Below are 16290 nucleotides of genomic sequence, written 5' to 3'. Positions count from 1 at the left end.
GCTGCTACGGTAGCAGGTTCTAATCCTGCCTCGGGCATGGATGTCCTTAGGTTAGTTAGGTTCAAGTAGTTCTGAGTTCTAGGGGACTGATGACCTCAGATGTTAAGTCCCATAGTGCTCAGAGCCATTTTTGAGAAAAATGGAAACCTTTTTCTGAAAGCGTCGCCCAACGAGGCAACAGAGTATCGCATTCATTGGAGGCAAGACTTCTCTACCCAGTAGCTAGCTCCATCTTCTCCAGTGGCCATCATGGCAATCAGTCGTGATAGCTGAATAAGAAAGAAAATTGCGAGACGTTCCGCCTACGGTCCGTCCGCGTATAAAGTCACTTTTGCTAGCAAACGGGATGTCTAGTGGCAGACGCCAGAGCCTACAACTTTGACTCTCTGCAGCGTCATTAGATGACGTTTTTGTTCTTCAAGACACCCTCTACAATCCTTAGAAGTTTATCGCAACATTTCTATGACACATATATGATACCAACAAACATTCGGACATTAGGGAAATGTTGCTTACACCAAAACAAGAGAAAAATGTCTGCTAAACAAGGGCTCTGAAGTGTCTACCATAAGAGATACTACGAAAAACATCTCTTCTATTGCAAGCTCTTTGCTTTCCCTATTTTGGGAGGACAGAAAGCAAGAAGAAATTATCTAGTAAATGTGGGATCTAGAATGCATACATTAAGAGTGAGGAGCACTTGCTCAGTAGAAAAGATGTTTTTCACACTTGTGCAGATGAACAAGTGCTCATAGCTCTCTAAAGTATGAATTTTAGACACCATCCTTATTAGACATTTTTTCTTGTTTTGGTCAATACTCCTCCCACAATATGGAAATCAAAGACCTTGTAGTAGAAGAGATTTGTATCACAGTGTTGAAAAAGAACAAGTGCTCATACCTCTTAAATTAAGCATTTTAGAGCCCACGTTTACTAGACATGTTTACTATTTCTGTATGAGGAACCTGTCCCCAAAGTTTGTCGATGTTCATTTGGGATGCCCCTTATATATCCACACAGTTTAACAGTTTGTATTTTTGTGCGTAACTTCCTTGTATCAAAATAACTGAGATGGTACTTTTATACTGCAGAATTATCCTACCCACTTCGTCATTCAAAAAAATAATGCGACAAAACTACAAAATAAATAATTTAATAAGAACGTACTAAGTGTCACACCAGAAAACTAACCGGTTCTGAGGGCCTAAATAAAGTGCCATTAATATAGAGGGTCTAAGTTTTATATGTGGAATACCAGTACTGAAATAGAGAAGAAATATTTTAACCAGGAGATTTGTGCTAATCAAAAACGAGTTCTCATTTCTTTTGTATTATTTTACAAGAGAAGAACAAAATTAAATAACTATTAACATCCGTTTCTTCTATAGCCCCGTTGTTGCGATCAGATATTGCAAAGAGTACTGTAAAACTACGTGTGATGTCGAGAAAGAAATGGCAATAGCGTCAACAGATATTTCTGTTACGCAACTGATAAACAGGGCTGGTCTTTCAAATGAAGTATGGTATAACACACTTCTGCATTGGTATTCCGTATTTTGAACACATTATTTTTGTATTCTTGTGTTTCAAAAAAATAGTTTTAATAACTATTTGTGACGTAGAAGAATGTTGTACGCATTGAATGGCATTTGTAATTCCCGAGGGAAGCACTCCTTAACACAAAGGCCATGCAGCTATTTGTAACGAATGTTGAAACATTTACTTCAATTTTCGACACTTCGATCAAGCATAAGGATATGCAACACAATGTCGAGAACACAACTGCACTAAAACGCCTTTTTTCTTAAGAAAGTGGCATTTGGAACGTTTTTCATTACCACTCTTTGACTGTTACCGTGCCCACAGTACATGGTGCTCAAGACGTCTTACACTGTGCACATGAATACTTGTCTTGCTGCACACAAGGTACGCGACATGGCTGTGCGAACAGTAAAGGTCACGTATTCAAACTGGAGGTACCGGTGGTCGAAACTAGAAGAAAGATCACATAATTACATGTTCAGAAACGAATAGCCTTTGAGATATGGCCGTTTTATTTCCAACGAGTAATGTGTAGCATTCGGATTTGTAGTCAGGAATTACAGCAGATGGCACAGTGAATAGTCACAATTTGCATGTGTGGGTAGTTACAAATCCCGAAGCAATCATGGGAGTGAGTGATCCATACAGTTTCAGTATCAATGTGTGGGCAGAAATGACGGTGACAGACTCCTAGGACTATACAATTTACAAAACAAATTAACAGCTTCTGTGTATCACCGATTTCTGCACAATGAATTACCGGTGCTACTGGAGAACGTTACCCTTGCAGAAAGAAAACGACTGTGGAATTAAATTTTTACTCTGCAGCGGAGTGTTCGCTGATATGAAACTTCGTGGCAGATTAAAACTGTGTGCTGGACCGAGACTCGAACTCGGGACCTTTGCCTTTCGCGGGCAAGTGCTCTCCATCTGAGCTACCCAAGCACGACTCACGCCCCGTCCTCACAGCTTTACTTCTGCCAGTATCTCTTCTCGTACCTTTCAAACTTTACAGAAGCTCTCCTGCGAACCTTGCAGAACTAGCACTCATGAAAGAAAGGATATTGCGGATACATGGCTTAGCCACAGCCTGGGGGATGTTTCATATGAGCGTACACTCCGCTGCAGAGTGAAAATCTCATTCTGGAAACATCCCCTACGCTGTGGCTCCGCCATGACTTCGCAATATCCTTTCCTTCAGGAGTACTAGTTCTGCAAGGTTCGCAGGAGAGCTTCTGTAAAGTTTAGAAGGTAGGAGACGAGATACTGGCAGAAGTAAAGCTGTGAGAACGGGGCGTGAGTCGTCCTTGGGTAGCTCAGATGGTAGAGCACTTTCTCGCGAAAGGCAAAGGTCCCGAGTTCGAGTCTCGGTCCGACACACAGTTTTAATCTGCCAGGAAGTTTCATGTCGATGACATGGCTTGCTCAGGCCGCCCAAGGGCTACTAATGCTATGGATGACCGCTACCTACGGTTTATGGCTCGGAGGAACCCTGACAGCAACGCCAACATGTTGATAAACGCTTTTAGTGCAGCCACAGAACGTCGTGTTACGACTCAAACTGTGCGCTATAGGCTGCATGATGCGCAACTGCACTCCCGACGTCCATAGCGAGGTCCATCTTTGCAACCAAGACACCATGCAGCGCGGTGCAGATGGGCCCACCAACATGCCGATTGGACTGCTCATAATTGGCATCACGTTTTGACGGACGAGTGTAGCATATGCCTTCAACCAGACAATCGCCGGAGACGTGTTTGGAGGCAACCCGGTCAGGGTGAACCCCATAGACACACTGTCCAGCGAGTGCAGTTATGTGGAGGTTCCCTGATGTTTTGGGGTGGTATTATGTGGGGCTGACGAACGCCGCTAGTGGTCATGGAAGGCGCCGTAACGGCTGTAGGATACGTGAAGGCCATCCTCCGACAGATAGTGCAACCGATAGTGCATTCGTCCTCATGGACGACAATTTGCGCCACCATCGTGCACATCCTGTGAATAACTCCTGCAGGATAACGACATCGCTTTACTAGAGTGTCCAGCATATTCTCCAGACATAAATCCTATCGGAAATTCCTGGGATGGATTGAAAAGGTCTGTTTATGGACGACGTGACCTACCAACCACTCTGAAGGAACTACGCCGAATCGCCGTTGAGGAGTGGGACAATCTGGAGCAACAGTGACTTGATGAACTTGTGGATAGTATGCCACGACGAATACAGGCATGCATCAATGCAAGATGACGTGCTACTGGGTATTAGAGGAACCTGTGTGTGTGCAGCAGTCTGGACCACCACCTCTGAAGGTCTCGCTGTATGGTGGTACAGCATGCAATGTGTGATATTCACGAGCAATAAAAATGGCGGAAATGATATTTATGTTGATCTCTATTCCTCAGAATGTGAAAATAGTTTTTGGACACCGACCTATATAGGGAGAAACATTCACCACGGTAGAATAAGGGAAATCAGAGCTCGTACGGAAAGATATAGGTGTACGTTATTTCCGCGTGCTATACGAGATTGGGACAATAGAGAATTGCGAAGGTGGTTCGACGAACCCTCTGCCAGGCACTTAAACGTGATTTGGAGAGTATCCATTTAGATGTTCATGTTGATGTAGATTCATTCTAATTTTCTCTACAGGTTCCGGAACTCTCGGAACCGAGGTGATGCAAAACTTTTTTTTAATGCGTATATATCACATTCCCTCAATCATCACCTAATGCTTGCAGCTTTACTTAGTATTCCCGCAACAGTGAGGACGATTCTGTTAGGAATTGGAACCCATGAAATCATCTGTTTTCCGCCTCGGCTTGTAATATTTATCTCTGGATGGACAGACATGAATGCATGAATCTATATTGACAACCGTCTGAAATTAATTCGAAATAAATTCGATGAATGCGAATATCTAGCAATCAGATACGTTAGCCATGGATGTTCTGCGTATTAGTGCTGTCTACTTATTTATTAAGTAATACAAGAGTGAACACGAAACGTAGTTCTCAGTGCCAAAAGTACGACTAGCAAATCAACTGCTGACCTGGCGCTCTTCTTCCACGGAATGTCGTTCCTGATTAGATAAAGATTTTATCGAGTTCCTCTAGCAGTCAAGGGTCTGTGAATGACACAGCGTGGCAGATAACGCCTCCCGTGTCGACTCCGGGGATGTACAGAAGTTACTCCTGGAATCTTAGTGGCTTTGCCAATCAGAGAAAATACTCTTACAAACCGAAACCCTACGGCGACATGGTTAATACCGTAATAGTTCATCTTCGAGAAGCAGTAAAAAAGCGATTCTGCGTGTCGGAGTTCGACTTGTACTTGATAGTTTTTCGAATGTATGAGTCACCAGATGTCTATGTACAGGAAACGCTATTCCCGTAATATATGACCGAGGAAGGTGGCGCAGTAGTTAGCATACTGGACTCGCATTCAGGGGGACGACGTTTCAATCCCGCGTCCAGCATCTTGATTTATGTTTTCCGTGATTTTCCTAAATCGCACCAGGCAAATGTCGGGATGGTTCCTTTGAAAGGGCACGGCCGACTTCCTTCCCCGACCTTCCCTCATCTGATGAGATCGATGACCTCGCTGTCTGGTCTCCTGCCCCCAAACAACAAACCGTAATATATGGGTTGGTAATTTGTGTGCGCGGAGCTGGCGTCCTATAGCGTCCCAAGTGTGTTTCATCGGGTTGAGACCATGTGAATGTAGTGGCCAAGACATCAAACCATTGTAGCAGGATCTGTGCTTGTGACATAGACAGTTGTTCTGCTGGAAGATGCCGTCACCTTTGGTGAAGTCACCAAGCCTGAAGGAATGCAGGTGGTCCTCAATAATGTTCACGTAGTCCACAACTGTTATGGCGCCTTCGGTTACTACTACAAGTCCCACGGTAGCGTAATACGCTAATATGTGTCCGTGGCGAGGTGTGTATTTAGAGCAGCCTTTCGTATCGATGATGTCGCATCCTGAAACGACTATCGACCTGTTGTAGCAAGAAAAGTGATTCAGCCGATCAGGTGATCAGCTGACACGTTTGCACTGACCCAGGGTCCTATCTCGATGATCCCGTGTCCACTGCAACCGTAAGTGATGCAACCGTAAGTGACGATGTCGTTGGCTACACATGAGAACACATAGGGGTCGTCTGCTATGAAGCCATATGTTCAACAGTGTACGCTGAACGAGTTGTGCTCCAGCATCGACTCTGTCGTCAGAAACTCCACGGTCGCCTCCTATCCTGCTTTACAGAGCAGGAAAGCGTTTGACCTTCACGTTCTATGATAAGGCACGGACGGTTTTTCGGCCACTTCCCATAAAATATAGTTCCATCCTGGGTTCAGGAGCGTCGGACAGCGGCTGGTCGATAAAACGTAGTGATACCATACCAGCAACCGTTGGAGCGATATTATTTCACCAGGCAACCAGTTTCGAGGTTCCAGTCACGTCATCTTCAGGCCTATACAATAAAGTTGCAGTCCGCAGCTCGTGGTCGTGCGGTAGCGTTTTCGCTTCCCACGCCCGAGTTCCCGGGTTCGATTTCCGGCGGGGTCAGGGATTTTCTCTGCCTCGTGATGACTGGGTGTTGTGTGATGTCCTTAGGTTAGTTAGGTTTAAGTAGTTCTACGTTCTAGGGGACTGATGACCATACATGTGCAGTCCCATAGTGCTCAGAGCCATTTGAACCAATTTTTTTGAATAAAGTTACAAGAAACCCATAATAATGTAACACTATCAACCTTTTTAGATTCGAGAGACTTCGGACTAACGTAGCAAAGAACGAGATTTGTGCAGTATGCAGTGTATAAGAGGGTCTGCAGAAGACAACATTCTTTGACTGTGTGAAGTTTAATGTTTATATGTAAATAACAAATGTTTATAATGTTATGTAAGCAACAATAAGTATCTTCTATTTAACTTTGTATAATTGTAAAGTGAAGATAACACCAGCTCAGGGATAAAGGTAAAATCAGTAGGAAGTTACCGACGTTCTGGAAGGTTGGAAAAGTTGGAGATTTTTTGCTATTAACGGAAGCAGGTAGGAGAGGGGAGAAGTGAAGCGGGTCAGTCAGGCGCAAGACACTGTTGGGGCATGTGACGAAAGCTGATAAGCGCTGTACTGCGCAGTATTGTACTGCTTAATAGATGTGAGTGAAGGGGAAGTGCTAAGGTACAAGTCTGCGACGCTTTAGAGGAGATATAAAATTACGTCTGCAACGAGTGTTGGTTCCTGGATGTGAAATGGCCTAATGCATCCATTACTTAGACTGACGCAGCTCTAAAGGAAAGCCAAACTCATATTTGCGATGGTATAAGTCGCATAATTCGACGCCACGAAGACAAGTACTAATCTCCGTCGCAGCAAAACGGTTCGTGCCTTCAAAGCAACTAAATCTCCAGCAACTGTGCTCACAATGACACTACTGAAATTAACCGTCCATCATTCTGTATACGAGCTGTGGTGACAAGATTTTGCGTGTTTTGTTCAATAATCATTTAACTGTTTTTTTTACGCAAAACTACTCATTTAACCTAAAGTGTTCCAAGTAGGTTTCCTTTCCTATACTAAAGTGAATGAAACCGAGCATCCATTGGTGTGAAACATTATTGTGCAACTGAGTGTTTTCTTGCAAAGTAAATTTAAATTATCACTCAAGTGCAACAATTAAAGTAAATGTAGTAGACTCGCTTGAAAGTAAATAAAGTAAATAACAATTCTACCTAGTGAGTGAACTTGGTTATTGGGACTTTCTGTCCAAGAAATTACGTAAAGTATCTATTTCAATAAAACTGAGAAAACCAGGTATAAAAAACCTTTTTCGATCATTTCGATACTAACAAAAGTATCGTAAAATATTGCTTGTGTTCAATACATGTTTTCAGAGGCAGTGTTGCTGATCTTACCTTCAGAAACGTAAGTAAGCATTATTGTCGTTCCGGCTTTGTTTACATGGACCAGAACTTTCTAAGAGTGTACGTGTGACCAGTGCTGAAAGCAGTCATTATTCAGCTATCTACGTGCATTGGCCTGTTCCTTCAGTGATAGAAATTATTAAAAGAGAAAAAGTTTTAATAAGAACCAAAATATAGTAAAGACCAAATTTGGTGAGTGGTTGAATAACGTCAATCGATTCGTCATATTGGCTGGCGACCGTGTTTTTCAGTATTATTGACACTCGCAAGAAGTAGTTTGACGAAAAAGAAAAGCTGCAACCTAGACTATACCATAACTTCACGTTTGACGGAGCTTTATCCATTACGCGGCATCTGAGGTCACTAGCGGCTGTTAAGGAGGTAGTTCTGTTTAAGTGCTTCAATTACCGAAGCTAGAATAACATCTGAAGTACTAAATGTAATTGCAAGAGTAAAAACCGTGAGTGTTGTAAGCGGCCTTTAGAGAGGATTAGCACATTTACTATGTCTACATACCGCCGTTATAAATGTCTTACAGTAACAGAATAGCACTTACATCGCCATGCTACCGTTATAATAGGATGTCACATATAGTAAATACAAAAGAAACAAATGATACATATTAACATACATAAGTAAAATTAACCAATAATGAAGTAAAATATCCAGGTTATAATGAAAGATATACTTTAAACTTACAGTTCGATATGCATATTTAAAACTAGCGCATCAGTCACCTAACAGAAGAGAGTAGTGTCAATGTAAGGCAAACATCAGTCGTATACAGTCATTGACTAGAAATATGTTATGGTATAAGCGACAAATATCTACTTTTTATATCTGAAATAAACATGAAAAATAGCGCCAGATAACTACGTAAAATTGTAAGAAACGATAAACTCACTAGAGATAAAGTGGAAAATTAATAACCATATTGGAAAAGTGCCATGGGAGAAGAGACAGTGTAAGACCGCGACAGAGATGGGTACAATAACAGGCAATTCCTGCTTAATACCAGAAGAGAAGATGAAGATGGAAGAGTAACCATGATGGTTAATAACCGACAAAGGTCGTATTGCAAAGCTGTCATTACCACGTAATATGAATAAGTCAGTCCAACAGGCATTAGCGCCATAAGCCATCAGAATAGAATCAGAGCAAGAAAGTGTAACAATATGTACCAACTACAAGTAAAAGAAGTATGTTAGGTATAATGTATGTAGCTATCTCGTAACCTGCAGGTCAATCAGCAGATAAGATGTGACTCATGCATTCAATGCAACACACGGCCTAAAGGTAATGCTGGCAACCTGAAGCAGCGTCACCAAGACATCCATATTCATTCGTTAACGGGCTAACGACATCAAAAAGGTCAGTCGACAGATGACAACAATTTAATTAGAATCTGTATATGGACAAAGTATACCACACAATAAGGCTAAAAATCTAATGCTGTGGGCTACAAACTCATAGATCCTTGTCACTTATCCCATCACACACTATTAGTCAATGAACGTATAGTACTGACGTTTGTGGTACGTTGACACTACAGCTTTAGTGTTCTTCTGTCGGTTGACTGATTTACTTGTTTTAAAGATGCATATCGAATTGTACGTTCATAGTATATCTTCATTATAACCGGAATATTTTTACTTCTTTATTGGTTTCTTTTACTTATATTCGTTAATATGTATCAACTGTTTCGTTTATGTTGTACTATGTTTGACATCCTACTGCGTACTCGTATTTATTTGCTGCCTTGTAACTTTATTGTATAGGCCTGAAGATGCGATTGGAACGTCGAAACTGGTTCCCAAATAAAGTAATATTACTATAACTGTTAGTATGGTACTGTTACCTTTCCATACGTGCTCACGACAATAATACACCAACCGCCGACGAGTTTCACCTTTTCCGAGATGCTCGTTCCTAGGCACGGGCCACAATAATCTCCACTTTGTCACAGTCGCTTATGTTACGGCGCACGTCGTAATTAGAATGATTGCCCATTCGTCTTCGCTCTGCTTTTATTCTTTCCTTAGCTCGTCACCTTCCTGTTATGCTACCAGGCTACATTCAATCTCGAGGTGGACAGTGGTCATAATACGTTTGCTCATTGATGTACGGAGTATTAGTGTAAATAGTAAAAAAATGCAGTACTGCTGCACAAAAAGCTAACGCTGTGTTGCTTAACGGTCAGGTGAAAGTCTTCCAGTTGGACGCGATTTCAGCAACATGAGTGCCCTCATCTTCTCCACTTGCTTTTATCTGTAGTTTAAATGGAGTCGCGCCAGGTCCCGTTTCTGGGGTATCTTCATATCACTGTAGTGTGACGACTAATTTAAAGGCAGTCACATTCCGTTGCCCGGCCGGGATTCGAGCCCTCAAGCTTTGGGTTCCTAGGCACGCGCAGGCCCAACTTCTGTATAATGAGAAATACTTTTTCATTTATTTGGCATTAGCTCTAAGTTTGTTCAACACTCGACAGCATGTCATCGGTTGCGTAAATTTTACGGCCCAGATGGCATCTGTTGCTTCGAAAATTACACATTGGTGTTAAGCTTATTGACAGACAATAAACATGACTACCGTTTCGAAGGGTTCTATAAAATAAGCGAGTTCTTTTGGAAAAACTAATGAAGCGATCAACGTAAATCTTTGTGCACATCATTTATTGATTTTGGACAACTTCTTCTGATTATTTTTTATTTGAAAAATAATGAAATGGCGGAATCTTGAAGCAAAGATGTAATTTTGTTGTGTGTTTTTGGTCACATGTTTTGCAATAACTGACGAATAAATTAAAGCAAAAAAGCACGCGTAAAATACTCCTTGCGAACATGCCCGAGGATTAATTCAACCAAATTTCAGAAATAAAACTTTATTAATGTGCTCGGAAGCGATTCCATCTGCTTTAAATACACTGTACCTCAAGCTGACCAAATGGATTGCGAGCATACTAATAAAGATTTCTTCCCGAAAATTTGCTGAATTACTCCTCAGGCACCTTTGCATAGATTAAATGGCAGATTCTCTTATTTGGATTTATTCATTAGTTACCGCAAAAGCTGTGCCCAAAAACAATCGACGAAACTACATATTTGCTCAAAACGTCCGCCATTTCTTTATTTTTTTCAAATTTCAGAAACCTGTGCTATGACTCCGTCAGAGGATAATATAGAATAAAAAATTTGTTCGTTTTCTGATTTCAGTTAAGATCTGCAGATTGCAGGACTTCCGTCACGGAGACAACTTGTTTCGGTCGGAGCAATTTTAACTCGTCGGATGAGAAGATTGATGATGACTGAATTTCTTCAAAAAAAAATCAGAAAATGTGGTCCAAGAATCAATAAATACTACACAGAAAGATTTATGTGGATCGCTTCATTAGCGTTTGCAAAAAAACCGCAAAAACCACCTATTTAATAGTCCGACCGAGGAGACTCGACCCTTAAATTGTTTCTGCGACCTCACTTCGGATTATAAATAAGTAGCAATTTTTCTTCTTCTCCTTCTTTGTAGCATGTTCATACTCATTGTATTCTCACGAGATATCAGCAGGAAACTATACGATTGGTTTCCTTCTGTTTGTTGTTTTGTTGCCAACGGTAGCAATGGGAATAACTAAGTTCCTCTCAACTGGCTGGAGTTAACTGGAAATAAATGAAGACTGAGTCCTCATTCGCTACCGTATAAGACAGCTCATTATTCAAGAATTCAAAGGAAATCTTCTACGATGGTGGCGTGGCTTGATGCTGGGAGCAGATTCCAATGAAGTAAGACCCTACTGATGTTACAAACGTGTTACAACATGATTGAGGAAGAAAAATAACAGCAATTTTGTAGTTTACATAAAGAGGCGAAACTCAGTCTTTTTAGAGTACCAAAAGACTAACAATAAGGTTGTGGTGTCGGATATGTTTTATGCTAGTGCAGGCTAAGATGTTTCTAACGTATAATTTCCTACTAACTCTTTCGAATTTAGTAAAAAACTTCTCATCTTTTCACTTGGAACTATTGTTCCTGTCTCTCAAGACATTCCTCTGTATACCACTGTCTTTTTCTCGCGTGATATCCGGACCGAAGCGCCTAGAACCGCTCGGTCACAACGGCCGGCGCTTGATGATTTCTTTAAGTAATAAAACCTAGTTCGTTGTTCTCGACTGCGAGCGTTCAACAGCGACAAGGGTATCATCACACCACAATACGTAACATTGCACTATGTACTTACGAAAGTTTAAAATTGTTGTTTCGTCTTTGCTCATGGAAATTCCTTTTTGAGACAAGCATGCTATTCCAAAAGTGTACTATGTCTTCCGTACCAAGTTATATCACAATGGTTCGCAGAAAAATCGATGGGCACTTGAACACACGCATAAACTTATATCATTCATCCTCTTATTTAGGAAACTGTTGTGAGCTACATTCATGTTCTAAACATTGGTACCGTCCTTTGTTAGTGGGATTATTAATGTAAAGCACCCGGCGACATCTATTTGTGAACATTAATATGGTGTGTGTCCACTCTTAGTTTTTATGGTGACATGACCTCTGCTGAAGACACTTTCGATGTGGTCTCTTCCTCAAGTGCCGAAAGCAGAGAAGGTAGTTAAGTTGGATGCTGGGGTCCGAAGCTAAGCCTGCGTTCCAACTCATCCCAAAGGCATTCCACTGGGTTCAGGTCGGGACTCAGGACAGGCGAGTCTATTTCAGGAATGTAATTGTCTACGAACCATTGGTTCGCAAATTCTGCTTTACGACAGTGTGCATTATGATGCTGACACAGTCCTTGTCTCTGAACTTTTCTCTATTGTACGCAGTACGCAATGCTGTGAAACGTGCTCATACACTTCCTAATTTAGTGTTTTTTTTTAAATTCATTAGTGGTACCATAAACTTTGCACGAAAAAAACCCCACATGTAACACAAATTCCTCCACACTTCACTGCTGGCACTACACATGATGACAGGTCACGTTTTCCAGGCGTTCGCCAAATCCAAACTCACCCATAGGATTGCCACACCGTATAGCGTGAATCAGCACTCGAAATCACTCGTTTCCCGTCACTCATTGTCCATTGGCATTATTATTTACACCACCTCAAGCGTCGCTTAGAAGAGACTACAAAAATTAGTGACTTATGGGCAGTGGCTCGACCATTGCACCCCGTTATTTATAATTTAATACGCACAGTCCTTGTGATATCTGGGCTGCTGGTATCACTGTGGAACTGACGAGTGACTCCTTCCACTGACTTCATGCGACTTTTAACTCCCACCCTCCGAAAACCTCGACGTTCTCTGTACGTCACTACATGAGGTCCGCTTCGACTTGGTTTGGTTTTGGTTGTTCCTTCGCGTTTTCACTCCACAGTTATGTCATTAACAGTCAACTTGGGCAACTTTTGGCGGGCTATAACGTAGGTTATGGATTCGTTACTCAGGTACACGCTGTAATTAGACAGTGTTCGTAGTCACTGAGGTCTCCTGACTGAACCACTCGGCTGTTACTGCTTCTCTGCTGACAACACAATTTTTCCAAAAGCATGGGGCCCCTCTACGCCCACACCGACATGGTGACCAAACCAAAAGTTCTACTGTCACCTCCGTATAACATGTTAGTTTTCGAATCGTGAGTCACAGGATGCGCGCTGTGATGTTATCCATGCGTCTGGGTATGATTACTCATTGACATGCTCCATCAGCAGACATAAAGTGTCATAAAGCGATACAAGGGTAGTGGTTTGTAAGGGCAGAGGGAAAAATCTGACAAGGCCATCGCCGAGTGAAAAAAAAACCTCTGAGATAGTAGGACGGGTAGTAAGGGCAGTAGCGGCTTGCTAGCTGCGACAGTGACTGCAAGGTGCGTGGTATCGTGCATCGTTACCTTTGTCGTTGAGGAAGCTCGTTGTAGGGCTTGCTGCACCTGCTGCGTCCCTGTAACAGTTCAAGGTCGTCATACATTAGTGGGCGGTCGGTCATAGAACAGCTCACAGTGTAGGGGGTGTGTGTGGGTGGTTTGCGTGCTGTGTACAGTACGGTTTCCCTGCGATTGCCTGTTTTTCGGCGGGTCGAGCATATGGGGTTACCAGTAGTAGGTGTGTTGCAGGGGCTCGCCAGTACTGTCGTGTTAGCGTGCGATGGACCATAGATGTTTAGTTTCCTGCTAATAGTGTCTTTGGTCTACTATGTTTCCATCTATGGTTGTGGTCGTAGTTACCCAGCGAAAGGATAAACGGGTTACGCGAGTGCCTCGTGTTGATGTACAGTCGTGTGGAGAGATTTTGGAATACCTGCAAGATGGTATCTAGCCGATATTCCCGGTGAAGATCCGCGGTGCGTGTGTAGCGCGGAGCGTTGCTTATGATTCTGAGTGCTTTGTTCTGTATGATCTGCAGACAGTGCAGGCGTGTGGGCGCAGCGTATCCCCAGACAGGGGCTGCGTACGTCATCAGGGGTCGACACCCTCCTATTCAGTGTGCTACGCCTGTTAAGCATAGGGTAGAGTTGTGGGAGCCTCACGTTTCCTTTGTTGGTCACGTGTTGAATGTGGTCCCCCCAGAGTAGTTTCCGGTCCATCCAGACACCGAGGTATTTGACCTTCTCGCGGAAACGTATTGGGTGTGCATGTAGTGTTATTGGATTGCAGTGCTGATGTTTGCGCAGTAGTTTCGGTCTTCTAGTGAACCGAACGGCTTCGCACTTGTCGACGTTTACTCTAAAACGCCATTTCACCAGCCAAGGCCCTGCAGGTCTGAGTGTAGTCTGTAGTCGTGAGTTAATGTTAAACGGCTTCCAATCTTGCGCAAGGATGACAGCGTCATCCGCGTAGATTGCCACCGTCGTGTTGTGTGTAACTGTGAGGTCGTTAATGTAGAGGTTAAACAGTAAGGGCCCTAGGATGCTTCCTTGGGGTACTCCTGCCTCGTTACCGTGTCGTGTCGATTTTTTGCCCTGCACGTTGGTGTTGAAACTCCTGTCCGGGAGATATGAGTGTACGAGACGTACGAGCCCGTCAGGGAACCCTGCGTCTCTGAGTTTGCGTATGAGGCCGTTGTGCCATAGACGATCGAAAGCCTTTTCGATGTCCAGGAACACCGCCCCAGTTGCTTTGTTTGTGTTGTATCCGTGTGTTATGTATTCAACGACGCGGAGGAGTTGTGTTGTCGAGTGGTGATTGACACAATATTCCATGCGTCCTTTTATACTGGCGGCTTCGCCTCTCGTGACATATAGTGGTCAATCTGTACTGCATAGTCGTGTCTGGATACTTTTGATCAAATAGTACACTCTGTGATCAAAAGGTGCATTGCGAAGCCACCTACTGCCAGGTACTCCAAATCAGCAACCTCAGTAGTTATTAGACATCGTGAGAGAGCGGAATGGGGCGCTCCGCGGAACTCACGGATTTCGAACGTCGTCAGGTGATTGCCTCTCACTTGGGTCATACGTCTGTACGCGAGATTTCCTCACTCCTAAACATCCATAGGTCCACTGTTTCCGACGTGATAGTGAAGTGGAAACGTGAAGGGGCACGTACAGCACAAAAGCGTACAGGCCGACCTCGTCTGCTGACTGAGAGAGACCGCCGACAGTTGAAGAGGGTCGTAATGTGAAATAGGCAGACATCTGTCCAGAGCATCACACAGGAATTCCAAACTGCATCAGGATCGACTGCAAGTACTATGACAGTTAGGCGGTAGGTTCGAAATCGTGGATTTCATGGTCTAGCGGCTGCACAAAAGTCACACATCACGCCGGTAAATGACAAACAACGCCTCCCTTGGCGTAACGAGCGTAAACATTGGACGATTCAACAATGGAAAAACGTTGTGTGGAGTGACGAATCACGGTACACAATGTGGCCATCCGATGGCAGGCTGTGGGTATTTCGAATGCACAGTGAACGTCATCTGCCAATAGGATATGGTGCGGTCGTGTTTTTCATGGAGGGGGCTTGCACCCCTTGTTGTTTTGCGTGGCACTATCAGAGCACAGGGTTACACTGATGATTTTAGCACTTCCTTGCTTCCCATTCTCGAAGAACGATTCGGGGATGGAGATTGCATCTTTCAACACGATCGAGTACCTGTTCATAATGCACTGTCTGTGCCGAAGTGGTTAGACGACAATAACATCCCTGTAATGGACTGGCCTGCACAGAGTCCTGACCTGAATCTTATAGAACATCTTTAGGATGTTTCGGAATGCCGACTTTGCGCCAGGTCTCACCGACCGACATCGGTACCTCTCCTCAGTGCAGCACTCCGTGAAGAATGGGCTGTCATACCCCAAGAAACGTTCCATCACCTGGTTGAACGTATTCCTGCGAGAGCGGAAGCTGTCATCAAGGCTAAGAGTGGGTCAACACCATATTGAACTCCAGCGTTACCGATGGAGGGCGCCATGAACTTGTAAGTAATTTTCAGCAAGCTGTCCGTATACTTTCCATCACAGGGTGTATATCTTCAACGTTCTCGGTGTTTCTTGAAGTGTATGAAATTGCATGTTGCTTACGTCATAACACTAAAAAAGATACTGCATGATACTATAACAGCATATTTAATTATATTGTTCATCATCCTAAAAGTCAACGCTTATACCGGCGTATGGAATTCGCCAGTCAGAACAAGTAACGCTGGTACCTGTAACAACAGTTCGCCCAGAACGTTTTTCAAGGAACTCAGCCAGTTTGCACGAGAGCCAGCATCGGAAGAAACTGACGTCTCTTTACTAATTCCAAGTTCATTACAGCTGGGACAAGGACCAAGTATGCAAGTGCAGATATCAGAAATTAACTAGAGGATACGAATGTCATATAAGGG

Source organism: Schistocerca piceifrons, chromosome 3, assembly GCF_021461385.2.
Source record: "Schistocerca piceifrons isolate TAMUIC-IGC-003096 chromosome 3, iqSchPice1.1, whole genome shotgun sequence".
Lineage (NCBI taxonomy): Eukaryota > Metazoa > Arthropoda > Insecta > Orthoptera > Acrididae > Schistocerca > Schistocerca piceifrons.
This window is presented reverse-complemented; position numbering follows the sequence as displayed.